The following is a 26,078-nucleotide window of genomic DNA, read 5'->3' on the forward strand; positions in this document are numbered from 1 at the left end:
GACCTAGTTACAGGGCCATTCTCCTGAGCAGACACAAACTTAGGACCATTCCCTTCCTGGGCTTTAGCTGAATCGAGAACAAACTCTGAGACAATTGCACGACCCTCAACCATCACAGGCTGAAAGGCCCCTTCTGTCTGCTCCACAGATGAAGAAGAGCTGGACACACTTTCTCCTTGACCAGACACACAGCTTGGGATCTCATTCCCTTTGTCCCAGCACACAAGGCTGGTCACAGACAACTGCTTGGAGATCAGGGTAGCTCCCTCCATAGGCAAGTCAATACCCCTGACAGACACAGACACATTTCCTTCACTGTCTCAATTCTCCACCCAGCTAACAGGTAAGGTCCAGGGACTCTCATCTTCCACTCTCCTCGCCTTCCCACCCTGCTGACTGGACAAAGCCATCAGCTCACAAGGCTGCCTAGGCTCATCCAAACTTTCCTTACCAAGCACCTTGCCACTCCCCACAGATCCCCTGCCCTGCCTGTGTCTCCCCCCACTCAGCTGGGGTCTTATCTCCCTCCTTGCTCAGCACTGCCCTTGCTGTCCCAGTGGGGGCAGGCAGGGAGCTCGCTGCTTTCCTCACAGCATCAGAGCCAGCGTGAGCCCCTTCTCCAGTGTGCAAGGGGGCAGGGAGCATCTCTCTGTCCCACCCAGCCCCAGGGGGCTGGTTACAGGCAGGCAGGTAGCCTGAGCCTTGCCGCTCCTCCCCCATGCCAGCCTGGTCATCTGCATTTTCACTGACCATTTCCCTCTCCACCGATTGGTTCCCTGGATTCAAATTCAAACCCTTGGCCATTACAGGAGCAGGGCCTGGATCCTGTCCCAAGGAGACACAGTCACCCCACAACAGGGTCTCGCAGCTGGTGTCCCGGAGAACCCCAACGACCAGCCAGCCTCACCCCTCCTGGGTCTGCACAGGGATCTGGGCCATAGGCAGGGCGAGGGGCTTCGTCCCTGGGACCCTCACCCAGCTCACACAGCCCCTCAGCATCTGAGGCTGCACCACCCAGGGCCTGACACCAGTTCTCTCTGTCGCAGGATCTCGCCACCCCAGGAATGTCTCCCCATTGACCATCACCTTCCGCTCCCACTGGATGTCCGAGGGGCCTGGCCCCAGGAAACTCCACACAGACATATAGGCTGGGACCAGGAGTGGGAGCCTGTCCACCTCCCCACCCATCTGGCTGACGGAGTCTGTGGTCTTGGGACCCAGCAAGGGAGCTAGACACCGGGGCTTTTCCGCAGGGTCCCCTTGGTTCAAATCGCCATCCTGCTCAAAGGCAGTGAGGTGGGCATCCACACCCCCACCCCTTAACCAGGGGCAGCAATTTAGTCTTGAGGTCCCCTGCGGAACTGGCACCCTGGGGTCTATCCCCACTCACCCCAGGGAGGTTCCCTAGGCCTCTCCGCTCCCCCACCGCCAGTTCATGCTGCTGCTGCTTCTGCAGCTTTTTCTCAGGCTCTTGCTGTCTCTCACAGTCCTCTTGCTCTCTCAGACTCAGCTCCAACCCATCCATCTCCGATCCCCCAATGGGGAACCCGATCGTAAAGACCCTCGTCTGGTCGGGGACAGGAGTCTTGGCGATGCCTGGCTCCCGCTCCAGCTGCTCCCAGATCCTGCTATAGCCCCATTTGGGGTCAGGAATCTGTCCCTTAGAGCGGTCATCCTCCTCCAGCTGCACGATTAACTCTGCTTTGGTGAACTTTCCAACGCTCAACCCTTTCTTCCTGCACAGGGTTACAATGTCCTTCTTAAGGAGACGGTGACAGGCCATCACTCCACTCTTCCCAAGTTGTTGTGAACTCACAGGCCTGTGTGCTCTCAGCTCCCCACGGTTTCCAGGGAGAACCCCTAGTGTGCCAGCCCTTCTCGAGGTCACCTCCTCTTTGCCAGGGTCGAGCTGCAGACTCCTCTGTCCCTGGGACCACTCGCTGCAATCCCCCAGGGGACCCTGTTACTGCAAAAGTCCTCCTCTCTGGTCACACACTCCCAGGGGCCCCCTGAAACCGTCTCTCTCTGAATCTTCAGCACGCCTGGTCCCCATCAATCCCCCTTCGTTTTACTGCTCCCCAGTCACTTACTGCAGGAAGCGCCATCCGCGGGGTGCAGTACATCCCACCTCTGCCACCAGTTGTCACGGAGTCCCTGGGCGATGCTCTGGAACTGCTCCCCATGAAGCCAGTCAGGACCCTGGGGCAGTCGCCTTTCTGTGAGCAGCCTGTCTTCAGGACACACAGCTCACCCAGCTTCCACCTTCCTGGGTCTGACCTCGGAGCATTCAGCATCCTCTGCCCCTCCGTGCGCAATGATCATACACCCTTACCCCACCACCTAGACACCCAAGAACTGCCCAGGGGAAACCGAGGCACCCCCACACCACTCGGAGGAAACATCAAGAACAGTCGTCACATTGGGTCCCTGGTGTCTCGCACCATCCTCGGGGGGGTCACTGGGGGGGGGTCACTGGGGTCTTGCACCATCCTCGGGGGGGTCACTTGGGGGTCCCTGGTGTCTCGCACCATCCTCGGGGGGGTCACTGGGGGGGTCACTGGGGTCTTGCACCATCCTCAGAGGGGTCACTGGGGTCTCACACCCACCTCTGCGGGGGGGGGGAAGCGAAACGCGGCGTCTTCCCCCCCACCTCCCCCCGGCAGAGGCGGGGCCCCGATCCCGGCTGTGCCCGGGTCTCTCCGGGAGCCTGGACCCGGGGCCGGGCCGGCTACGGCTCTCGGGCCGCCGGGCTCTGGCGCGTTACTGAGGCCGGGGGCGGCTCGGCCCCCCCGCCGCGGGGAGCGGGCCCGGCCGGACCGGGCGGCCCTTGGGCCAGGGCGCCTGGCGGGGGAGGGGCGGCCGCGGGGCTCGGAGCGCGGGGGAGGCGGGGCGGGCCTGGGGAGAGCGCCCGGCCCGGGCAGGCAGGGGGCGGGGCCCGAGAGGGGGCGGAGCCGCGTGAGCCCGTATGCAGATCTGTGTGCGAGCAGAGCACTGTGGGAGCGGGAGCCGGCTGCCAGCGGGGCCCGAGTTCGGCAGCGGGGCTCGGCGGGGAGAAGGGTGGGCCCCGGGGACACGCGGGGCAGGTGGCGGCAGCGGGGGCCGGCGCGGGCGGGGCCGGCGGGCGTGTCTTGGCGGGCCCCACCGTGGGTTGAGAGTGCGGGGCGAGCGAGGGCGGGCGGCGGCCGGGGCGGCCCAAGTCATACTTACCTGGCAGGGGAGACACCATGATCAGGAAAGTGGTTTTCCCAGGGCGAGGCTCATCCATTGCACTGCGGGTGTGCTGACCCCTGCGATTTCCCCAAATGCGGGAAACTCGACTGCATAATTTGTGGTAGTGGGGGACTGCGTTCGCGCTCTCCCCTGGCGTGCGGTGAAAGACAGAGAAACCCGCTCAGCGGCCGCTGTTCGTACCCCCCTGGGCGCTGCCTTGGGTCGGTCCACGGGGGGAGCTGTGTTTTTTCGCTCTAAGGGGCGCAGTCTGGCTGCTTTGCCTCTTTCCCTTCTTGTAGCTTGTTGCCTTTTCTTCCTTCTCGGGTTCTTTCTCTGAGGGGAGAACGGCCTCCCAAACACTCTTATCTCACCTGGTTCTTTCCCACCATCGCCTGGGGATCACTGGTGTGTGTCGCACCATTCTGGGGGGGGGCGGGGGGTGTTGGCCTGCCAATGTGGCAGGGGAGTTTCGTTTGGAGACCTGAGAGCCTGTCACCTGAGCCCGGAGGGGGAGGTGACGCCTCTGCCCCTGAATGTGAACAGAGGCTGCAGGAGGGGGCCAGCTGGGTGGGGTTAGTTTCAGTTTGGTGCTGGGTGGAGGAACGCAGGGAACTCCAGGGCTGGGGTCTAAGCTCCCTGCTCCCCCAGAAGGACTTGACTGAGGGGTCCTGGTTGTACCCACATCCTCTGTTGTGGACTGTGTTCCTGTCGTCCAATAAACCTTCTGTTCTACTGGCTGGCTGAGAGTCTCAGTGAATCCCAGGAAGAGGGGTGCAGGGCCTGGACTCCCCCACACCCTATGACAACTGGTGGCAGCGGTAGGATCTACAGCACCCCGTGGACGGCGCTTCCTGCAGTAAGTGACTGGGGAGCAGTAAAACGAAGGGGGATTGACGGGGACCAGGCGTGCTGAAGATTCAGAGAGAGACGGTTCGGGGGGCGGTTAACCCCTGGGAGTGTGTGACCAGACAGAAGGATTTTGCAGTAACAGGATCCCCCGCGGGATTGCAGCGAGCGGTCCCAGGGGCGGAGGAGTGTTCAGCTTGACTCTGGCAAAGAGGTGGTGACCTCAAGAAGGACTGGCACACGAGGGGCTTTTCCTGGAAACCGTGGAAAGCTGCCCGGCCTGCGAGTGGCCAGCAGGGAGATGTACGCTAAAGGCCTTAAGAGCGACCTGGTGGAGCTGTGCAGGCAGAGGGGGCTGCGCATCGGGCGGTCCACCAAGGAACAGCTGATTGCCCAGTTGGAGGAGAGGGATCGCTTGGATGACCCGATCCCTGTCCCGGAGGGAAGCCGCCCGGCGGACGCAGCATGGGCCCTGTGGCCTGACTGGGCTGGGAGGGGTCAGACTGCTGCCCAGGACATCCCGAGACCCTTCCTACCTGGGCCTGGGGAAGGGGTTGGGGGAAGCCCAGCGAATACCGAGGGCACCCTGAGTCCGGCAGCCAGCAGGGGATACTCCCGGCGGAGCTCTCCATCCCTGGAGCGGATGCAGCTGGAATGGGAGAGGGAGATGAAAATGAGGGAGCTGGAGGATCATGAAAAACAATTTAAGCATGAGGAGAAACAATGTCAACATGAGCAGGAGGAGAAGGAAAGGGAACGTCAGGAGATGGAGAAACAAAGACAGCATGAACCGGAGCTGGCCAGGCTGAGGAGCAGTGGGGCCCCGGCTGTGGTGAGTGAGGGGGGACCCAAGACTGCAAGGAGCTTTGATAAGTGCTTCCTGGCCCAGCGGAAGGAGGGGAGGACATAGATAGCTTCCTGAAGGCCTTTGAGAATGCCTGCGAGATGCACAGGGTTGACCCTGCAGACAGGCTCCAGTTTCTCATCCCCTTACTGGACCCGTGGAGGTGTACAGCCGAATGACAGGGCCGGAGGCAGGGGACTATGAACTATTCAAACAGGCCCTGCTCCGTGAGTTTGGGCTGATCCCCGAGATGTACCGGAGAAGGTTCCGGAGTCAGCGTAAAACGCCTGAGGTCACCTACCTACAACTGGTCAACCGGATGCAGGGTATGCCCGCAAGTGGACAGCTGGGGCCCAAGCTAAAGAGGACCTGCTTGACCTAATCGTACTGGAGCAGCTGTATGAACAGTGCCCTTCCGACCTGAGGCTGTGGTTGGTGGACAAAAAGCTAGAGAACCCCCATCACGCAGGGCAGCTGGCCGACGAGTTTGTGAACAGTCGGTCAGGGGGTAGCTGGGAGGAGTCCCAAAGGAACAGGGCCCCCCCCCGATGCAGAGAGAGAGTCACCATGGGACCTCCCAGCGGGGAAATAGGGAGAACCCCCTCCAAAGAGGAACGTCTGGCGTCGGGACCCTCCGACCCGCTCGAGGGGACCAACGTGACCTGAGCTGCTATCACTGTGGCCAGAGAGGCCACGTACGGACCCAGTGCCCCAGGCTCAGGGAGAGACTGAACAGACCCAACCTACCCAGGGTTAACTGGGTAGGGACCCAGCTGGACGAGTGGCAGACGACCCAAGCAAGGAGGGCTGCCAGTCTACCACCTGCTCAGGAGGGAAGAGTACCCCAGGCCAGCCCTGCCAGAGGGCTGGAGACTCTGGACTCAGGGTGCTCGGTTTACAGGGTGGGCGCGGGGTTGTCCCTCCGGAGAGAGTGCCTTGTTCCCCCGGAGGTGGATGGGAGGAAGATCAATGGATACTGGGATACGGGCGCGGAGGTGATGCTGGCCCGGCCCGAGGTGGTGGCCCCAGATCGGGTGGTGCCCAACACCTACCTGACCCTGACAGCGCTGGGCGGGACCCCATTCAAGGTGCCTGTAGCAAGGGTACACCTGAAATGGGGGGCCAAGGAGGGCCCCAAGGATGTGGGGGTGCACCACCATTTGCCCACTGAGGTTTTGATGGGGGGAGATCTAGAGGACTGGCCAAGCAACCCCCAGACCGCCCTGGTTGTGACCTGTAGCCAGAGCCAGTGAGGGGCACTGCACCCTGACCTTGGGGAGGGTACCACACCGGAGGCGCAGGACCCTACCCTGGTGGGGAGGGAGCGCCGAGGGGCACGGCTCAGAGAGGCTGTGGCCTCAGACCCGGCCAATGAGAGGGAACCGGTCCCCATCCCTTCCCCAGCCGCTGAGTTCCAGGCCGAGTTGCAGAAAGATCCCTCCTTGCGGAAGCTCAGGGACCTGGCCGACCTCGGTGTGGTACGGACCATGAGGAGAGGCTGCCAGGAGAGGTTCCTGTGGGAGAAGGGGTTCCTGTACCGAGAATGGGCTCCCTCAGGGCAAGTGGAGTCCTGTGGGATCAGGAGGCAGCTGGTGGTCCCCCAGAAGTATCGCCGCAAGCTCCTGTCCCTGGCCCATGACATCCCCCTCGCAGGGCACCAGGGAATCCGGCGCACCCGGCAGAGGTTGCTACAGAACTTTTACTGGCCCGGGGTCTTTACCACGGTCCGGCAGTATTGCCGATCCTGTGACCCCTGTCAGAGGGTGGGGAAGGCCCGGGACAAGGGGAAAGCGGCTTTGAGACCTTTGCCCATCATAGAGGAGCCTTTCCAGAAGGTGGCCATGGACATCGTGGGGCCTCTCAGCAGGACGACCCGGTCGGGGAAGAAATACATTCTGGTGGTGGTAGATTTTGCCACCCGCTACCCCGAGGCAGTGCCCTTAGCTTCCATTGAACCAGACACCGTGGCCGATGCGCTCCTGACCATTTTCAGCCGAGTGGGGTTCCCCAAGGAAGTCTTGACAGACCAAGGCTCCAACTTCATGTCGGCCCTGCTCCGGTGCTTGTGGGAGAAATGTGGGGTCCGGCACGACTGGGCCTCAGCTTATCACCCCCAGTCCAATGGGCTGGTGGAGAGGTTCAATGGGACGCTAAAGATGATGCTGAAAACCTTTATGAACCAGCACCCGCAGGACTGGTCAAGTACTTACCTCACCTGCTGTTCGCGTACAGGGAGGTGCCCTACCGGATTTTTGCCTTTTGAACTGTTATATGGAAGGAGGGTGAGGGGCCCCCTGGACCTGATGAGAGACGAGTGGGAGGGGAAGGCCACTCCCGATGGAGAGTCAGTGGTGGAGTATGTCCTGATCTTCCGAGAGAGACTGGCTGAACTCATGGGGCTGGCCAGGGAGAATCTGGACAGAGCCCAGAGGAAGCAGAAGGTCTGGTATGACCGCACAGCCCGGGCCCGTGTCTACGCCACCAGGGATCCGGTGATAGTTCTCATCCCCGTGAGAAAGAATAAACTACAGGCCACCTGGGAGGGCCCTTTCAAGGTTGTCAAGCAGCTCAATGAGGTAAACTATGTGGTGGAGCTGTCGAACCGGGCGCACCACCGCCGGGTGTACCATTTATATATGATGAAGCCATATTATGCCAGGGGGAATGTGGTGTTGGCCGAGTGTGGACAGTGGGAGGAGCAGGGAGATGACCCTTTAGTAGATCTATTCCCTGGGACCAGAGCTGGTTCCCCCCAGGAAACAATTCCCCTCTCGGATCAGCTAACCCCTGCCCAGCAAGCTGAGGTCAGGGGGTTGCTGCATCCGTACCGACAGCTGTTTTCCACCCAGCCTGGACGCACTAATCTGACTGTCCACCGGGTGCAGACAGGGTCGCACCCACCGATAAGATGCTCCCCGTTCCGAGTCACAGGGAAAACTGCTCAGGACCTGGAAAGAGAGGTCCGGGACATGCTGGCTTTGGGGGTGATCCAGCCATCTGCCAGCCCTTGGGCCTCGCCGGTGGTGCTGGTCCCCAAAAAGGACGGGTCGGTCCGGTTCTGTGTGGACTATCGGAAGCTCAATGCCATCACTGTATCGGATGCCTACCCCATGCCCAGGCCGGACGAGCTCCTAGACAAACTGGGAGGAGCTCGGTACCTCACCACCATGGACCTTACAAAGGGCTACTGGCAAGTGCCGCTGGATGCAGATGCCCGACTGAAATCGGCCTTTATCACCCCTCTGGGGCTCTATGAATTCCTGACCCTGCCTTTCGGCCTCAAGCGAGCGCCGGCCACCTTCCAGCCCCTGGTGGACCAGCTCCTGAGGGGGATGGAGAGTTTTGCCGTGGCGTATATTGATGACATCTGTGTCTTTAGCCAGACCTGGGAGGACCACGTGTCCCAGGTTAGACAAGTGCTGGACCGACTCCAGGGGGCTGGGCTGACTGTAAAAGCGGAGAAGTGCAAGGTGGGGATGGCTGAAGTATCTTACCTGGGCCATCGGGTGGGGAGCAGCCACCTAAAGCCGGAACCAGCCAAGGTGGAGGTGATCAGAGACTGGCCCGCTCACCACACCAAAAAGCAGGTCCAAGCCTTTACTGGGTTGGCAGGATACTACCAAAGGTTTGTGCCCCGATTTAGTGCCATAGCTACCCCCATCACGGAGCTATGCAAGAAGGGGAAGCCAGACAAGGTGGTCTGGACCGAGCAGTGCCAGGAGGCTTTCTGGGCACTGAAGGAGGCTCTGGTCAGTGGCCCAGTTCTGGCAAACCCAGACTTTGACAAGCCCTTTGTGGTGTTCACCGACGCCTCAGACACGGGACTGGGGTCGGTGTTAATGCAGGAGGATGAAAACGGGGAGAGACACCCCATCGTGTACCTGAGCAAGAAGTTGCTACCCCGGGAGCAACACTATGTGGCCATCGAGAAGGAGTGCCTGGCCATGGTGTGGGCCCTCAAGAAACTAGAGCCCTATCTCTTTGGGTGACACTTCACCGTCTACACCGACCACTCTCCCTTGACCTGGCTGCACCAGATGAAAGGAGCCAACGCCAAACTCCTGAGGTGGAGCCTGCTCCTGCAGGATGACGGCATGGACATGGTCCTTGTGAAGGGAAGGGCCAACCTGATAGCGGATGCGCTGTTCCGGAGAGGGGTCCCTGAACTTCCCCAGGTCACTGGTCAGCGTGACCCTGCTCAGTTCAGTCTCGAAGGGGGGAGAGATGTGACGATGTGACGCAGCAGTGACGGGGGAGTGTTGACCTGTGAATGTGGCAGGGGACTTTCCCTGGGGATGGGAGACCTGAGAGCCTGTCACCTGAGCCAGGAGGTGGAGGGGGAGGTGACACCTCTGCCCGGTAATGTGAACAGAGGGTGCAGGAGGGGGCCAGCTGGGAGGGTTTAGTTTCATTTTGGGGCTGGGTGGTGGAACACAGGGAACCCCAGGGCTGGGGTCTAAGCTCCCTGCTCCCCCTGAAGGACTTGACTGAGGGGTCCTAGTTGTACCCACAAGCTCTGTTTTGGACTGTGTTCCTGTTGTCCAATAAACCTTCTGTTTTACTGGCTGGCTGAGAGCCTCAGTGAATCCCAGGAAGAGGGGTGCAGGGCCTGGACTCCCCCACACCCCATGACAGGGGGTCACTCGTGTATCGCACCAGCCTCTTGGGGGGGTCACTGGTGGATTACACCCACCTCAGAGGGGTGGGGGTCACTGGTGTTGTTATACCAATAAAATAAAAACCAGCAGGATCTTATTAAAGGGGAAAAGGCAAAATGCCACATTATTGTGAATACAGAAAGAATCCTAGTAAGCAGTTAGTTATAGCTATACCATTCCATCCAATCTCATATTTATTCACACCCACACACGGACAGGTTCTGCAAGGTTGTTATCATAGTTACCAGCCTTAGCATCCATCACATCCATCCTCTATCTCTATTTTAATCACAATTGTTAGTACAACAAAAGGGCGGGGAGTCTCTGGTGCTGTTTCTGTTGTGACAGAGTATTGCTCTGAGTCTCTCTCTGGGTGAGTACTTGTTGTTCTTACAAAGAATTGCTTTGAGAACAGACTCTGCCTTGGAACAAGTTTCACACAGAGAGGGAGAGAAACAGAACTAAAAACCAAGAGACCTCTTAATTAGTAACACCCTGGAATTTAAACTATGGGGAACCAAACTCATTTGTGACTTTAATACAGAACTTCTTTAATATGATCCAACAGTGTATCGCACCCCCCTCGGGAGGGGGGAAGCAAAACGCGGCGTCTCCTCCCCCCCCCCCGCCCCCTGCAGAGGCGGGGTCCTGATCCCGGCTGTGCCCGGGTCTCTCCGGGAGCCTGGACCCGGGGCCGGGCCGGCTACGGCTCTCGGGCCGCCGGGCTCTGGCGCGTTACTGAGGCCGGGGGCGGCTCGGCCCCCCCGCCGCGGGGAGCGGGCCCGGCCGGACCGGGCGGCCCTTGGGCCAGGGCGCCTGGCGGGGGAGGGGCGGCCGCGGGGCTCGGAGCGCGGGGGAGGCGGGGCGGGCCTGGGGAGAGCGCCCGGCCCGGGCAGGCAGGGGGCGGGGCCCGAGAGGGGGCGGAGCCGCGTGAGCCCGTATGCAGATCTGTGTGCGAGCAGAGCACTGTGGGAGCGGGAGCCGGCTGCCGAGCGGGGCCCGAGTTCGGCAGCGGGGCTCGGCGGGGAGAAGGGTGGGGCCCGGGGACACCCCGGGGCAGGTGGCGGCAGCGGGGGCCGGCGCGGGCGGGGCCGGCGGGCGTGTCTTGGCGGGCCCCACCGTGGGTTGAGAGTGCGGGGCGAGCGAGGGCGGGCGGCGGCCGGGGCGGCCTGAGTCATACTTACCTGGCAGGGGAGACACCATGATCACGAAGGTGGTTTTCCCAGGGCGAGGCTCATCCATTGCACTGCGGGTGTGCTGACCCCTGCGATTTCCCCAAATGCGGGAAACTCGACTGCATAATTTGTGGTAGTGGGGGACTGCGTTCGCGCTCTCCCCTGGCGTGCGGTGAAAGACAGAGAAACCCGCTCAGCGGCCGCTGTTCGAAACCCCCCGTGCGCTGCCTTGGGTCGGTCCGCGGGGGGAGCTGCTTGGTTTGCGAGTAACCTTTGGCATCTTTCCGCTTTCTGTACGTTGGTTTATAGTCTCCTGGATTAGTCAGGGGTCTGGTTGACTTTAATTCTTTCCTGAGCTGTTAGCTCTGACCTAGTCTCTTTTTGGGGGTTTGGGCTACTGTTTTCTTTTGCCCTGAGGGGTGCAGCCTGCTCCCTGCTTGCAGCTTATTGCCCTTTCCTCCTTCTTGGGCTCTTCTTCCTCTGACGGGAGAACGGCCTGTCAAACACACTTATCTCACCTGGATCTTTCACACCATTGTCTGGGGTATCATTGGTGTATCGCACCTACCTCTGAGAGGGAACTTGTGTATTGCACCATGCTTGGGGGGGGGGTTGACCTGGGAATGTGGCAGGGGAGTTTCACTTGGAGACCTGAGAGCCTGTCACCTGAGCCAGGGGGAGGTGACGCCTCTGCCCGGGAATGTGAACAGAGGGTGCAGGAGGGGGTCAGCTGGGAGGGGTTAGTTTCAGTTTGGAGGCTGGGTGGTGGAACGCAGGGAACCCCAGGGCTGGGGTCTAAGCTCCCTGCTCCCCCAGAAGGACTTGACTGAGGGGTCCTGGTTGTACCCACAAGCTCTGTTTTGGACTGTGTTCCTGTTGTCCAATAAACCTTCTGTTTTACTGGCTGGCTGAGAGTCTCAGTGGATTCCAGGAAGAGGGGTGCAGGGCCTGGACTCCCCCACACTCCGTGACAACTGGTGGTAGCGGTAGGATCTACAGCACCCCGTGGACGGCGCTTCCTGCAGTAAGTGACTGGGGAGCAGTAAAACGAAGGGGGATTGACGGGGACCAGGCGTGCTGAAGATTCAGAGCGAGACAGTTTCAGGGGGCGGTTAACCCCTGGAGTGTGTGACCAGAGAGAAGGATTTGGCAGTTACAGGATCCCCCGCGGGATTGCAGCGAGCGGTCCCAGGGGCGGAGGAGTCTGCAACTCGACCCTGGCAAAGAGGTGGTGACCTCAAGAAGGACTGGCAGACAAGGGGTTTTTCCTGGAAACCGTGGAAAGCTGCCCAGGCCTGCAAGTGGCCAGCAGGGAGATGTACGCTAAAGGCCTTAAGAGCAACCTGGTGGAGCTGTGCAGGCAGAGGGGGCTGCGCATCGGGCGGTCCACCAAGGAACAGCTGATTGCCCAGTTGGAGGAAAGCGATCGCTTGGATGACCCGATCCCTCTCCCTGAGGGAAGCCACCCGGGGGACGCAGCGTGGGCCCTGGGGCCTGACTGGGCTGGGAGGGGTCAGACTGCTGCCAAGGACATCCCGAGACCCTTCTTACCTAGGCCTGGGGAAGGGGTTGGGGGAAGCCCAGCGAATACGGAGGGCACCCTGACCCCGGCAGCCAGCAGGGGATCCTCCCGGCAGAGCTCCCCATCCCTAGAGCGGATGCAGCTGGAATAGGAGAGGGAGATGAAAATGAGGGAGCTGGAGGATCATGAAAAACAATTTAAGCATGAGGAGAAACAATGTCAACATGAGCAGGAGGAGAAGGAGAGGGAACGTCAGGAGAAGGAGAAACAAAGACAGCATGAACTGGAGCTGGCCAGGCTGAGGAGCAGTGGGGCCCCGGCTGCGGTGAGTGAGGGGGGACCCAAGACTGCAAGGAGCTTTGATAAGTGCTTCCTGGCCCAGCGGAAGGAGGGGGAGGACATAGATAGCTTCCTGACGGCCTTTGAGAATGCCTGCGAGATGCACAGGGTTGACCCTGCAGACAGGCTCCAGTTTCTCACCCCCTTACTGGACCCCAAAGCCGTGGAGGTGTACAGCCGGATGACAGGGGCGGAGGCAGGGGACTATGAACTGTTCAAACAGGCCCTGCTCCGTGAGTTTGGGCTGATCCCCGAGATGTACCGGAGAAGGTTCCGGAGTCAGCGTAAAACGCCTGAGGTCACCTACCTACAACTGGCCAACCGGATGCAGGGGTATGCCCGCAAGTGGACAGCTGGGACCCAAGCTAAAGAGGCCCTGCTTGACCTAATCATACTGGAGCAACTGTATGAACAGTGCCCTTCCGACCCGAGGCTGTGGTTGGTGGACAAAAAGCTAGAGAACCCCCATCACGCAGGGCAGCTGGCCGACGAGTTTGTGAACAGTCGGTCAGGGGGTAGCTGGGAGCAGTCCCAAAAGAACAGGCCCCCCCCGATGCAGAGAGAGAGTCACCATGGGGCCTCCCAGCGGGGAAATAGGGAGAACCCCCTCCCAAGGGGAACGCCTGGCGTTGGGCCCCTCCGACCCGCTCGAGGGGACCAACGTGACCTGAGCTGCTATCACTGTGGCCAGAGAGGCCACGTACGGACCCAGTGCCCCAGGCTCAGGGGCAGACTGAACAGACCCAACCTACCCAAGGTTAACTGGATAGGGACCCAGCTGGATGAGGGGCAGACGACCCAAGCAAGGGGGGCTACCAGTTTACCACCTGCTCAGGAGGGAAGAGTAACCCCGGCCAGCTCCGCCAGAGGGCTGGAGGCTCTGGACTCAGGGTGCTCGGTTTACAGGGTGGGCGCGGGGCTGTCCCTCCAGAGAGAGTGCCTTGTTCCCTCGGAGGTGGATGGGAGGAAGGTCAATGGATACTGGGATACGGGCGCGGAGGTGACGCTGGCCCGGCCCGAGGTGGTAGCCCCAGATCGGGTGGTGCCCAACACCTACCTGACCCTGATAGGGGTGGGCAGGACCCCATTCAAGGTGCCTGTGGCAAGGGTACACCTGAAATGGGGGGCCAAGGAGGGCCCCAAGGACGTGGGGGTGCACCACCCTTTGCCCACTGAGGTTTTGATGCGGGGAGACCTAGAGGACTGGCCAAGCAACCCCCAGACCACCCTGGTTGTGACCCATAGCCAGAGCCGGTGAGGGGCACTGCGCCCTGACCTTGGGGAGGGTACCACACCGGAGGCGCAGGACCCTACCCTGGTGGGGAGGGAGCGCCGAGGGGCACGGCTCAGAGAGGCTGTGGCCTCAGACCCGGCCAATGAGACCCTCAGACCCTTCCCCAGCCACTGCATTCCAGGCCGAGTTCCAGAAAGATCCCTCCTTGAGGAAGCTCAGGGAACTGGCCGACCTCAGTGTGGTACGGACCATGAGGAGAGGTTGCCAGGAGAGGTTCCTGTGGGTGAAGGGGTTCCTATACCGAGAATGGGCTCCCTCAGGGGAAGTGGAGTCCTGTGGGATCAGGAGGCAGCTGGTGGTCCCCCAGAAGTATCGCCGCAAGCGCCTGTACCTGGCCCATGACATCCCCCTCGCAGGGCACCAGGGAATTCGGCGCACCCGGCAGAGGTTGCTACAGAACTTTTACTGGCCCGGGGTCTTTACCACGGTCTGGCAGTATTGCCGATCCTGTGACCCCTGTCAGAGGCTGGGGAAGGCCCGGGACAAGGGGACAGGGCCTTTGCCCATCATAGAGGAGCCTTTCCAGAAGGTGGCCATGGACATCGTGGGGCCTCTCAGCAAGACGACCCGGTCGGGGAAGAAATACATTCTGGTGGTGGTAGATTTTGCCACCCGCTACCCCGAGGCAGTGCCCTTAGCTTCCATTGAACCAGACACCGTGGCCGATGCGCTGCTGACCATTTTCAGCCGAGTGGGGTTCCCCAAGGAAGTCTTGACAGACCAAGGATCCAACTTCATGTTGGCCCTGCTCTGGTGCTTGTGGGAGAAATGTGGGGTCCGGCACAACTGGGCCTCAGCTTATCACCCCCAGTCCAAAAGGCTGGTGGAGAGGTTCAATGGGACGCTAAAGATGATGCTGAAAATCTTTATGAACCAGCACCCACAGGACTGGGACAAGTACTTAACTCACCTGCTGTTCGCGTACAGGGAGGTGCCCCAGGAGTCTACCGGATTTTCGCCTTTCGAACTGTTATATGGAAGGAGGGTGAGGGGCCCCCTGGACCTGATGAGAGACGAGTGGGAGGGGAAGGCCACTCCCGATGGAGAGTCAGTGGTGGAGTATGTCCTCTTCTTCCGAGAGAGACTGGCTGAACTCATGGGCCTGGCCAGGGAGAATCTGGCCAGAGCCCAGAAGAAGCAGAAAGTCTCATATGACCGCACGGCGCGGGCCCGTGCCTACGCCACTGGGGATCCGGTGATGGTTCTCATCCCCGTGAGAAAGAACAAACTACAGGCCGCCTGGGAGGGCCCTTTCAAGGTTGTCAAGCAGCTCAGTGAGGTAAACTATGTGGTGGAGCTGTCGAACCGGGCGCACCACCGCCGGGTGTACCATGTGAATATGATGAAGGCATATTATGCCAGGGGGAATGTGGTGTTGGCTGTGTGTGGACAGTGGGAGGAGCAGGGAGATGACCCTTTAGTAGATCTATTCCCTGGGACCACAGCTGGTTCCCCCCAGGAAACAATTCCCCTCTCGGATCAGCTAACCCCTGCCCAGCAAGCTGAGGTCAGGGGTTGCTGCATCCGTACCAACAGCTGTTTTCCCACCAGCCTGGACGCACTAATCTGACTCTCCACCGGGTGCAGACAGGGTCACAGGGAAAACTGCTCAGGACCTGGAAAGAGAGGTCCGGGACATGCTGGCTTTGGGGGTGATCCAGCCATCTGCCGGCCCTTGGGCCTCGCCGGTGGTGCTGGTCCCCAAAAAGGACGGGTCGGTCCGGTTCTGCGTGGACTATCGGAAGCTCAATGCCATCACTGTATCTGATGCCTACCCCATGCCCAGGCCGGACAAGCTCCTAGACAAGCTGGGAGGAGCTCGGTACCTCACCACCATGGACCTTACAAAGGGCTACTGGCAAGTGCCGCTGGATGCAGATGCCCGACTGAAATCGGCCTTTATCACCCCTCTGGGGCTCTACGAGTTCCTGACCCTGCCTTTCGGCCTCAAGGGAGCGCCGGCCACCTTCCAGCGCCTGGTGGACCAGCTCCTGAGGGGGATGGAGAGTTTTGCCGTGGCGTATATTGATGACATCTGTGTCTTTAGCCAGACCTGGGAGGACCACGTGTCCCAGGTTAGACAAGTGCTGGACAGACTCCAGGGGGCTGGGCTGACTGTAAAAGCGGAGAAGTACAAGGTGGGGATGGCGGAAGTGTCTTAGCTGGGCCATCGGGTGGGGAGCGGCCGCCTAAAGCCGGAACCAGCCAAGGTGGAGGTGATCAGAGACTGGCCCGCTCACCACACCAAAAAGCAGGTCCAAGCCTTTATTGGGATGGCAGGATACTACCGAAGATTTGTGCCCCACTTTAGCGCCATCGCCACCCCCATCATGGAGCTATGCAAGAAGGGGAAGCCAGACAAGGTGGTCTGGACCGAGCAGTGCCAGGAGGCTTTCCGGGCGCTGAAGGAGGCTCTGGTCAGTGGCCCAGTTCTGGCGAACCCAGACTTTGACAAGGCCTTTGTGGTGTTCACCGACGCCTCCGACACGGGACTGGGGGTGGTGTTAATGCAGGAGGATGAAAAGGGGGAGAGACACCCCATCGTGTACCTGAGCAAGAAGTTGCTACCCCGGGAGCAACACTACGCGGCCATCGAGAAGGAGTGCCTGGCCATGGTGTGGGCCCTCAAGAAACTAGAGCCCTATCTCTTCGGGCGGCACTTCACCGTCTACACCGACCACTCTCCCCTGACCTGGCTGCACCAGATGAAAGGAGCCAACGCCAAGCTCCTGAGATGGAGCCTGCTCCTGCAGGATTACGACATGGACGTGGTCCACGAGAAGGGAAGTACCAATGTGATAGCGGATGTGCTGTCCCGGAGAGGGGGCCCTGACCTTCCCCAGGTCACTGGTCAGCATGACCCTGCTCAGTTCAGTCTCGAAGGGGGGAGAGATCAAACATAAGATACTTACAGTTTCACACAATACCAGTCCAGTTCCTTGCTGCTTCCTGTCTAACCTCTGCACACATACGGTATACCCTCCCTACCCTGAGCCTTGCATGAGAGGAAAGTGATCAGGAACAGCCAGCATGGATTCACCAAGGGAAGGTCATGCCTGACTAATCTAATCGCCTTCTATGATGAGATTACTGGTTCTGTGGATGAAGGGAAAGCAGTGGATGTATTGTTTCTTGACTTTAGCAAAGCTTTTGACACGGTCTCCCACAGTATTCTTGTCAGCAAGTTAAGGAAGTATGGGCTGGATGAATGCACTACAAGGTGGGTAGAAAGCTGGCTAGATTGTCGGGCTCAACGGGTAGTGATCAATGGCTCCATGTCTAGTTGGCAGCCGGTATCAAGTGGTGTGCCCCAAGGGTCGGTCCTGGGGCCGGTTTTGTTCAATATCTTCATAAATGATCTGGAGGATGGTGTGGATTGCACTCTCAGCAAATTTGCGGATGATACTAAACTGGGAGGAGTGGTAGATACGCTGGAGGGGAGGGATAGGATACAGAGGGACCTAGACAAATTGGAGGATTGGGCCAAAAGAAATCTGATGAGGTTCAACAAGGATAAGTGCAGGGTCCTGCACTTAGGACGGAAGAACCCAATGCACAGCTACAGACTAGGGACCGAATGGCTAGGCAGCAGTTCTGCGGAAAAGGACCTAGGGGTGACAGTGGACGAGAAGCTGGATATGAGTCAGCAGTGTGCCCTTGTTGCCAAGAAGGCCAATGGCATTTTGGGATGTATAAGTAGGGGCATAGCGAGCAGATCGAGGGATGTGATCGTTCCCCTCTATTCGACATTGGTGAGGCCTCATCTGGAGTACTGTGTCCAGTTTTGGGCCCCACACTTCAAGAAGGATGTGGATAAATTGGAGAGAGTCCAGCGAAGGGCAACAAAAATGATTAGGGGTCTGGAACACATGAGTTATGAGGAGAGGCTGAGGGAGCTGGGATTGTTTAGCCTCCAGAAGAGAAGAATGAGGGGGGATTTGATAGCTGCTTTCAACTACCTGAAAGGGGGTTCCAAAGAGGATGGCTCTAGACTGTTCTCAATGGTATCAGATGACAGAACGAGGAGTAATGGTCTCAAGCTGCAGTGGGGGAGGTTTAGATTGGATATTAGGAAAAACTTTTTCACTAAGAGGGTGGTGATACACTGGAATGCGTTACCTAGGGAGGTGGTAGAATCTCCTTCCTTAGAGGTTTTTAAGGTCAGGCTTGACAAAGCCCTGGCTGGGATGATTTAACTGGGAATTGGTCCTGCTTCGAGCAGGGGGTTGGACTAGATGACCTTCTGGGGTCCCTTCCAACCCTTATATTCTATGATTCTATGATTCTATGATGCTCGACTTTTGCGCTCAGTACAGGAAAACGAGAACTGAGAGGTAAGCTGTGCAGGGAACTCTTCCTCAACCTGCACTCCACTCCCCAAGGGCCTTTCGGGGTCTTCTATGGACTTCAAGTTTCATTTGATTTCCAAGGTTTATGGTCTCATTAATTAGCCATCTCTCCTAAGGCAGGGATCCTACCTGTCAGACCAAAGATCGATTGCCCAAAAGAGCTAAGAAACAGAACTAAAGCTGAGCACTAGGTGTCATGAGCATCGAGAATCTGACTGTGCTCTGGCAAGTTCAACGCTGCTGAAAGAAATCAGAAAAGAAGGAGCTCGTCAGGTCCCCCTGCTAGCACCCAAATCTGGAGTCTAGTCAATCTGCTGGGAAATAAGGAAAAGGAAATGAATAAAGAAGTCAGGAAATAACAAGGAAATGAAGAGGTTTGTCGAACGGGTTTCTGTCCGAATTACCGTCTTCCCAGCTAGCAATCAAAGTTAAAGACCTAAAGTCAACCTATCGGCATCAGTACAGATTGTTAGATGGAAATTAACCCCATCTAACAAGTGTTAAGTGCCTGCAAGCAGCGTGCAGACCGTTTAAAAGCACCGTAATGAGAGGCTGGGATGTAATGTATGCCCTAAATCAGAAAGGACAAGAGGAGGACCAGAAGAACACCACCCTAGGTAAACGGCAGAGTAATGGAAGTCGTTAGAGGCAAAACGTCATCCTTCAAAAATTGGAAATCATAATCCTAGTGAGGATAATAGGAAGGTGCACGAACTCTGGCCGGTTAAGTGTCAAAGTCTAACAAGTTAGGCCAAGAAAGAATCTGAGAAGCAACGTGCTAACGACGCAAAAGCGAACCAGAAGAATGTTTTTAAGTACATCAGAAGCAGGCAGCCTGCCCAAGGGGCGGTGGGGCCACTAGCTGCCGAAGGAGGAGTCTAGGAAGACGAGGCCACTGCAGAGGAGCCCCACGAATTCTTTGCAGCGCCCGTCACTGCAGAGGACAGGAGGGACAGTCCCACATGGGAGCGGTCCTTCTTGGGTGACAAATGTGACGTGCCCCTACCCCCCACCTCGGGGGGTCACTCGGGTATCGCACCATCCTTCGGGGGGTCACGGGGGGTCACTGGGGTCTCACACCCACCTCTGCGGGGGGGGGGGAAGCGAAACGCAGCGTCCCCCCGGCAGAGGCGGGGCCCCGATCCCGGCTGTGCCCGGGTCTCTCCGGGAGCCTGGACTCGGGGCCGGGGCGGCTACGGCTCTAGGGCCGCCGGGCTCTGGCGCGTTCCCAGAACTGACGGCATGGTTTGGATCCTTCTTTCCCTCCTCTCCCCGGTGAAGAGACATTTACCTCCGGGGGGTCACTCGTGTATCGCACCCAGCTCCGGGGGGGGTCACTGGTGTATCACACCCCCCTGGGGGGGAGGTCACTGAGAGGTCACTGGGGTCTCGCACCCCCCTCGGTGGGGTCAGTGGGGGGTGTGACGAAGTGGGACTGTTCTTAATGTTTCCTCTGAATAGTGTGGGGGTGCCTCAGTTTCCCCTAGGCAGTTCTTAAGTATCTAGGTGGTGGGGTAAGGGTGTATGATCATTGCAGTGCCCTAGAGGGCATGTGTGTGCAGGAGTCTGGACACAGAGAATGGCCGACACCCTGTTTCCTGGCCACTGATGGCCTGGGCCCTTCCCCCCCTGCAAGGTGAGAGCTGAAGGGTTGGAGAACAAAGGAATCAGGTGACCACCTGGCCCGGGAAAGGAACAAAGCCCAGAGGAGGAGGGGCTGGAGGGAGGTTCAGTTTGGGGCTGGCTGGGACATGGAGTGAAGTGCAGACGTGGTTGTCTGGCTCACTGCCCCCCAGAATGGACCCAGCTGAGGGGTCCCGTTCTCTGCACCTGCAAGCTCTGTTTTAGACCATGTTCCTGTCGTCTAATAAACCTTCTGTTTTACTGGCTGGCTGAGAGTCACGTCTGACTGCGAAGTTGGGGGGCAGGATCATCTGGCTTCCCCAGGACCCCGCCTGAGCGGACTCGCTGTGGGAAGCGCACGGAGGGGCAGAGGATGCTGAATGCTCCGAGGTCAGACCCAGGAAGGTGGAAGCCGGGTGAGCTGTGTGTCCTGCAGACAGGCTGCTCACAGAAAGGCGACTGCCCCAGAGTCCTGACTGGCTTCATGGGGAGCAGTTCCAGAGCATCGCCCAGGAACTCCGTGACAGGGGGTCACTGGGGTCTCGTACCATCCTCTGGGGGGGGAAGCGAAACGCAGCGTCCCCCCCCCCGGCAGAGGCGGGGCCCCGATCCCGGCTGTGCCCGGGTCTCTCCGGGAGCCTGGACCCGGGGCCGGGCCGGCTACGGCTCTCGGGCCGCCGGGCTCTGGCGCGTTACTGAGGCCGGGGGCGGCTCGGCCCCCCCGCCGCGGGGAGCGGGCCCGGCCGGACCGGGCGGCCCTTGGGCCAGGGCGCCTGGCGGGGGAGGGGCGGCCGCGGGGTCGGAGCGCGGGGGAGGCGGGGCGGGCCTGGGGAGAGCGCCCGGCCCGGGCAGGCAGGGGGCGGGGCCCGAGAGGGGGCGGAGCCGCGTGAGCCCGTATGCAGATCTGTGTGCGAGCAGAGCACTGTGGGAGCGGGAGCCGGCTGCCGAGCGGGGCCCGAGTTCGGCAGCGGGGCTCGGCGGGGAGAAGGGTGGGGCCCGGGGACACCCCGGGGCAGGTGGCGGCAGCGGGGGCCGGCGGGGGCGGGGCCGGCGGGCGTGTCTTGGCGGGCCCCACCGTGGGTTGAGAGTGCGGGGCGAGCGAGGGCGGGCGGCGGCCGGGGCGGCCCGAGTCATACTTACCTGGCAGGGGAGACACCATGATCAGGAAGGTGGTTTTCCCAGGGCGAGGCTCATCCATTGCACTGCGGGTGTGCTGACCCCTGCGATTTCCCCAAATGCGGGAAACTCGACTGCATAATTTGTGGTAGTGGGGGACTGCGTTCGCGCTCTCCCCTGGCGTGCGGTGAAAGACAGAGAAACCCCCCTGGGCGCTGCCTTGGGTTGGGGGGGAGCGCGCGGGCTGCTTAGCTTTTTGAATAGCCTTTGCCGTGTTTGCATTTTCTGTACTTGGGTTTATAACCCGCAAAGTTCGGTGTTAGTCGGCGGTCTGGTTGCTTTCTTGTTCTTTTCTGGGCTGTTCTATCTGATCTGCTCTCTAGTCTATCTGTCCCTGCTTCCAGCTTTTTGCCCATTCCTCCTTCTTGGGCTTTTCTTCCTCTGACGGGAGAACAGACTGTCAAACACACTTGTCTCACCGGGTTTCTTTGCACTATCGTCTGGGGGATCATGGGTTTCTTTGCACTATCGTCTGGGGGATCATTGGTGTATCGCACCCACCTCTGTGAGGTCACTCGTGTATCGCACCATCCTTTTCGGGAGGGGTCACTGGTGGATCGCACCCACCTTGGGGGAGGGGGGTCACTGGTGTTGTTATACCAATAAAATAAAAACTGGGAAGAACTTATTAAAGGGGAAAAGGCAAAATGCCACATTTATTGTGAATACAGAAAGAATCCTAGTAAGCAGGTTTCAGCAGTTAGTTTAAGCAGTTACTTATAGCTATAACATTCCATCCAATCTCATATTTATTCACAGATTCATTCATATACACACACACACAGGTTCTGCAAGGTTGTTATCATAGTTACCAGCCTTAGAGTTGCTCATTCCAAGCCACTGGCCAGGTGGCCTGTGTTATACCAATAAAATAAAAACTAGCAGGATCATAGAATATCAGGGTTAGAAGGTGTTAGAGAGCTTATTCCTTCACTCTCCCACTTCCCTGGTCCTTCTCGCATGAACAGAGAGCAACAATACCCGAAGTCCGAAGGTGCAAACAATTAGATGTTTATTGGGGTGAACTTCCAGCAAGCTTAAATACAAGTTCCTTTTTCCTTATTTTCGAATCCAAACTTACTTCCTGTTTGGCCCTAATTTATATAGTAATATTCTTAGCTATACCTTAACCAATCATTCTACTGAAATTTAACTAACCAATCCTAACATATTGTAACATGATTAGCTAACCAATTATATCCCACCACCTTAATTAGATTACACCCAGCAAAATTAATTATACCTCAGACAGAAACAATCACAGAACCAGACAGAGATTATACAGACAAACAATAGCAAAGTGGGAACTATAATGACAAAACAATACAGAAGTGAGGATTTCACATCCCAGCTATTGATAAGTGAGTTCTTGCCAGACAGGATGCTATCAAACTAAGTTTCCTTTTACATTTTCTAGGCACTTCCCTTTCTCTGGAGGTGATAGGAATACAATCCTGTCCTGATAGTGCCTGACAGCCCAATAGCACCTTATTTCAATGTGACTAGTTTAGAATGTGAGGGTGTGACTGTTCGTTTCCTAGCTTATGACTGCCTCTGCTGCTTAGCCAAAGGCCTTAGCCTAAGAACAGGGCCTCCGACTGTCACAGTAAGAGAAGGCCCTCACACCGGCAGTCAGTGATTTTGATTCTTTCTTTTATACCTCTAGAACTAGCCAAGTGATAAGAATACCCCTAAATTCTTAAAGTACAGGCCTTTGCAGACAGGCCTGAATATCTATATCCTAACAGAAGGGACCTCAGGAGGTCATCTAGTCCAATCCCCTGCTCAAAGCAGAACCAATCCCCAACTAAATCATCCCAGCCAGGGCTTTGTCAAGCCTGACCTTAAAAATATCTAAGGAAGGAGATTCCACCACCTCTCTAGGTAACACATTCCAGTGTTTCACCACCCTCCTAGTGAAAACGTTTTTCCTAATATCCAACCTAAACCTCCCCCACTGCAACTTGAGACCATTAGCCCTTGTCCTGTCATCCGCTACCACTGAGAATAGTCTAGATCCATCCACCTTGGAACCCCCTTTCAGGTAGTTGAAAACAGCTATCAAATCCCCCCTCATTCTTCTCTTCCGCAGACTAAACAATCCCAGTTCCCTCAGCCTCTCCTCATAAGCCATGTGTTCCAGTCCCCTCATCATTTTTGTTGCCCTCCGCTGGACTCTTTCCAATTTTTCCACATCCTTCTTGTAGTGTGGGGCCCAAAACTGGACACAGTACTCCAGATGAGGCCTCACCAATGAGGAATAGAGGGGAATGATCACGTCCCTCAATCGGCTGGCAATGCCCCTACCTATACATCCCAAAATGCCATTGGCCTTCTTGGCAACAAGGGCACACTGCTGACTCATATCCAGCTTCTTGTCCACTGTAACCCCAGGTCCTTTTCTGCAGAACTGCTGCCGAGCCATTCGGTCCCTAGTCTGTAGCAGTGCATTGGGTTCTTCCATCCTAAGTGCAGGACTCTGCACTTGTCCTTGTTGAACCTCATCAGATTTCTTTTGGCCCAATCCTCCAATTTGTCTAGGGCCCTCTGTATCCTATCCCTACCCTCCAGCGTATCTACCACTCCTCCCAGTTTAGTGTCATCTGCAAACTTGCTGAGGGTGCAATCCACACCATCCTCCAGATCATTTATGAAGATACTGAACAAAACCGGCCCCAGGACTGACCCCTGGGGCACTCCACTTGATACCGGCTGCCAACTAGACATGGAGCCATTGATACCCTTTGAGCCCAACAAGACGTCTTATTAAAGGGACAAGGCAAAATGCCACATTTATTGTAAATATAATAATAAAAAGAAATATATAAAAAAACCCTCAAACTGTTGTATTGCTGCTTATTCCTTACTTAACTATATATATATATATTCATTCATTCATTCATACCAGTTCTGCATAGGGGTTATAGTTACCAGCCTTAGAGTTGCTCATGCCAAGCCACTGGCCAGGTGGCCTGGACATGAGGAGGGAGCAGGGACTTGTCAGATGCTCATCTGATGCTCCTGGAAGTTGGTTTGCAGAATCAGACCCCAAAGTTCTCACTTTCTAGAGTCCATTTTTATAGGAATTTCTTCCTAGGCCAGTCTATGGGAATTGCTTCATCATGCTGTTGCTGAATCAATCAGCAGATGGCAAATTCCTGACGGCTCCGTGCTGGCAGACGTTATCTTGGTCTTTGGTTCTCCCATCCTTGAGGCTGTTGGGTGGATTCCAGTCTACGCTCCAGAGGTCCTCTGGTTATTTCCACTTGACGCCTTCTTCAGCCGATGAACGCTGGCACCTCCCTGATCATTCAGTTATTATCCACACCAAGCATCCATCCACATACGTCCTCTGTCTCTATTTTAATCACAATTGTTAACAAAGCGAGAGGAATACAACACAAGGGCGGGAGTCTCTGGGTGCTGTTTCCGTTGTTACAGAGTATTGCTTTGAGTCTCTCTCTGTGTGTGAGTAGTTGTTGTTACAAAGAATTGCTTTGAGAACAGATTCTGCCTTAGAACATGGTTTTCCCAGGGCAAGGCTCATCCATTGCACTGCGGGTGTGCTGACCCCTGCGATTTCCCCAAATGCAGGAAACTCGACTGCATAATTTGTGGTAGTGGGGGACTGCGTTCGCGCTCTCCCCTGGCGTGCGGTGAAAGACAGAAAAACTTCAGTGCCCGGTGTTTCTAACACCCTGTGCGGTGCTTGGTTGGGCCCCAGTGGGGGCTGCTTAGCTTGTGAATAATCCTTGGCACGTTTGTATTTTCTGTACTTGGGTTTATAACCCGCTAAGTTCTGAGCTAGTCGAAGGTCTGGTTGCTTTCTTGTTCTTCCCTGGGCAGTTGGATCTGATCTGCTCGCTAGTTTATCTGTGTGGGGTTTGGGCGACTGTTTTCTTTTGCCCTGAGGGGTGCAGCCTGGCTCTTTTCCTGCTTGCAGCTTTTTGCCCATTCCTCCTTCTTGGGCTTTTCCTCCTCTGAGGGGAGAACGGCCTGTCAAACACACTTGTCTCACCTGGTTCCTTCGCACCATCGTCTGGGGGGGAAGCGTGTGTCCCCCCCCCGGCAGAGGCGGGGCCCCGATCCCGGCTGTGCCCGGGTCTCTCCGGGAGCCTGGACCCGGGGCCGGGCCGGCTACGGCTCTCGGGCCGCCGGGCTCTGGCGCGTTACTGAGGCCGGGGGCGGCTCGGCCCCCCCGCCGCGGGGAGCGGGCCCGGCCGGACCGGGCGGCCCGTGGGCCAGGGCGCCTGGCGGGGGAGGGGCGGCCGCGGGCTCGGAGCGCGGGGGAGGCGGGGCGGGCCTGGGGAGAGCGCCCGGCCCGGGCAGGCAGGGGGCGGGGCCCGAGAGGGGGCGGAGCCGCGTGAGCCCGTATGCAGATCTGTGTGCGAGCAGAGCACTGTGGGAGCGGGAGCCGGCTGCCAGCGGGGCCCGAGTTCGGCAGCGGGGCTCGGCGGGGAGAAGGGTGGGGCCCGGTGACACCCCGGGGCAGGTGGCGGCAGCGGGGGCCGGCGCGGGCGGGGCCGGCGGGCGTGTCTTGGCGGGCCCCACCGTGGGTTGAGAGTGCGGGGCGAGCGAGGGCGGGCGGCGGCCGGGGCGGCCCAAGTCATACTTACCTGGCAGGGGAGACACCATGATCACGAAGGTGGTTTTCCCAGGGCGAGGCTCATCCATTGCACTGCGGGTGTGCTGACCCCTGCGATTTCCCCAAATGCGGGAAACTCGACTGCATAATTTGTGGTAGTGGGGGACTGCGTTCGCGCTCTCCCCTGGCGTGCGGTGAAAGACAGAGACACCCGCTCAGCGGCCGCTGTTCGTACCCCCCGTGCGCTGCCTTGGGTCGGTCCGCGGGGGGAGCTGCTTGTTTTGGGAACGGTCCTTAGCACGTTCATGATTCCCCCTGGCGCTCAGTCCACAGCTCGCGGGCTTCCCTTACAACACAGCACAAATTGGCTGGAAATGGCCCAACTTGATGATCACTTTAGATAAGCTATTACCAGCAGGACAGTGGGGTGGGAGGAGGTATTGTTTCATATTCTCTG

The 26,078-nt window shown here is 58.2% G+C and overlaps 5 non-coding genes across 5 annotated transcripts; all 5 read left to right on the top strand.

The window, feature by feature from the left end:
• The first annotated feature begins 3,199 nt into the window (after positions 1–3,199).
• LOC125633143 (U1 spliceosomal RNA) lies at positions 3,200–3,363 on the top strand. Its single transcript, XR_007355527.2, has one exon. It is a non-coding gene; the product is annotated as a U1 spliceosomal RNA (small nuclear RNA).
• A 7,371-nt stretch (positions 3,364–10,734) lies between these two features.
• LOC125633142 (U1 spliceosomal RNA) lies at positions 10,735–10,898 on the top strand. The gene has a single exon (XR_007355526.2). It is a non-coding gene; the product is annotated as a U1 spliceosomal RNA (small nuclear RNA).
• A 10,094-nt stretch (positions 10,899–20,992) lies between these two features.
• On the top strand, positions 20,993–21,156 carry LOC142071286 (U1 spliceosomal RNA). The gene has a single exon (XR_012667361.1). It is a non-coding gene; the product is annotated as a U1 spliceosomal RNA (small nuclear RNA).
• Positions 21,157–24,524: 3,368 nt separating this feature from the next.
• On the top strand, positions 24,525–24,685 carry LOC125633146 (U1 spliceosomal RNA). The gene has a single exon (XR_007355528.2). It is a non-coding gene; the product is annotated as a U1 spliceosomal RNA (small nuclear RNA).
• Positions 24,686–25,644: 959 nt separating this feature from the next.
• Positions 25,645–25,808, top strand: LOC125633140 (U1 spliceosomal RNA). The gene has a single exon (XR_007355524.2). It is a non-coding gene; the product is annotated as a U1 spliceosomal RNA (small nuclear RNA).
• The last annotated feature ends 270 nt before the right edge of the window (positions 25,809–26,078 follow it).

This window comes from Caretta caretta, chromosome 2 (genome assembly GCF_965140235.1).
Source record: "Caretta caretta isolate rCarCar2 chromosome 2, rCarCar1.hap1, whole genome shotgun sequence".
NCBI classification, from domain to species: domain Eukaryota; kingdom Metazoa; phylum Chordata; order Testudines; family Cheloniidae; genus Caretta; species Caretta caretta.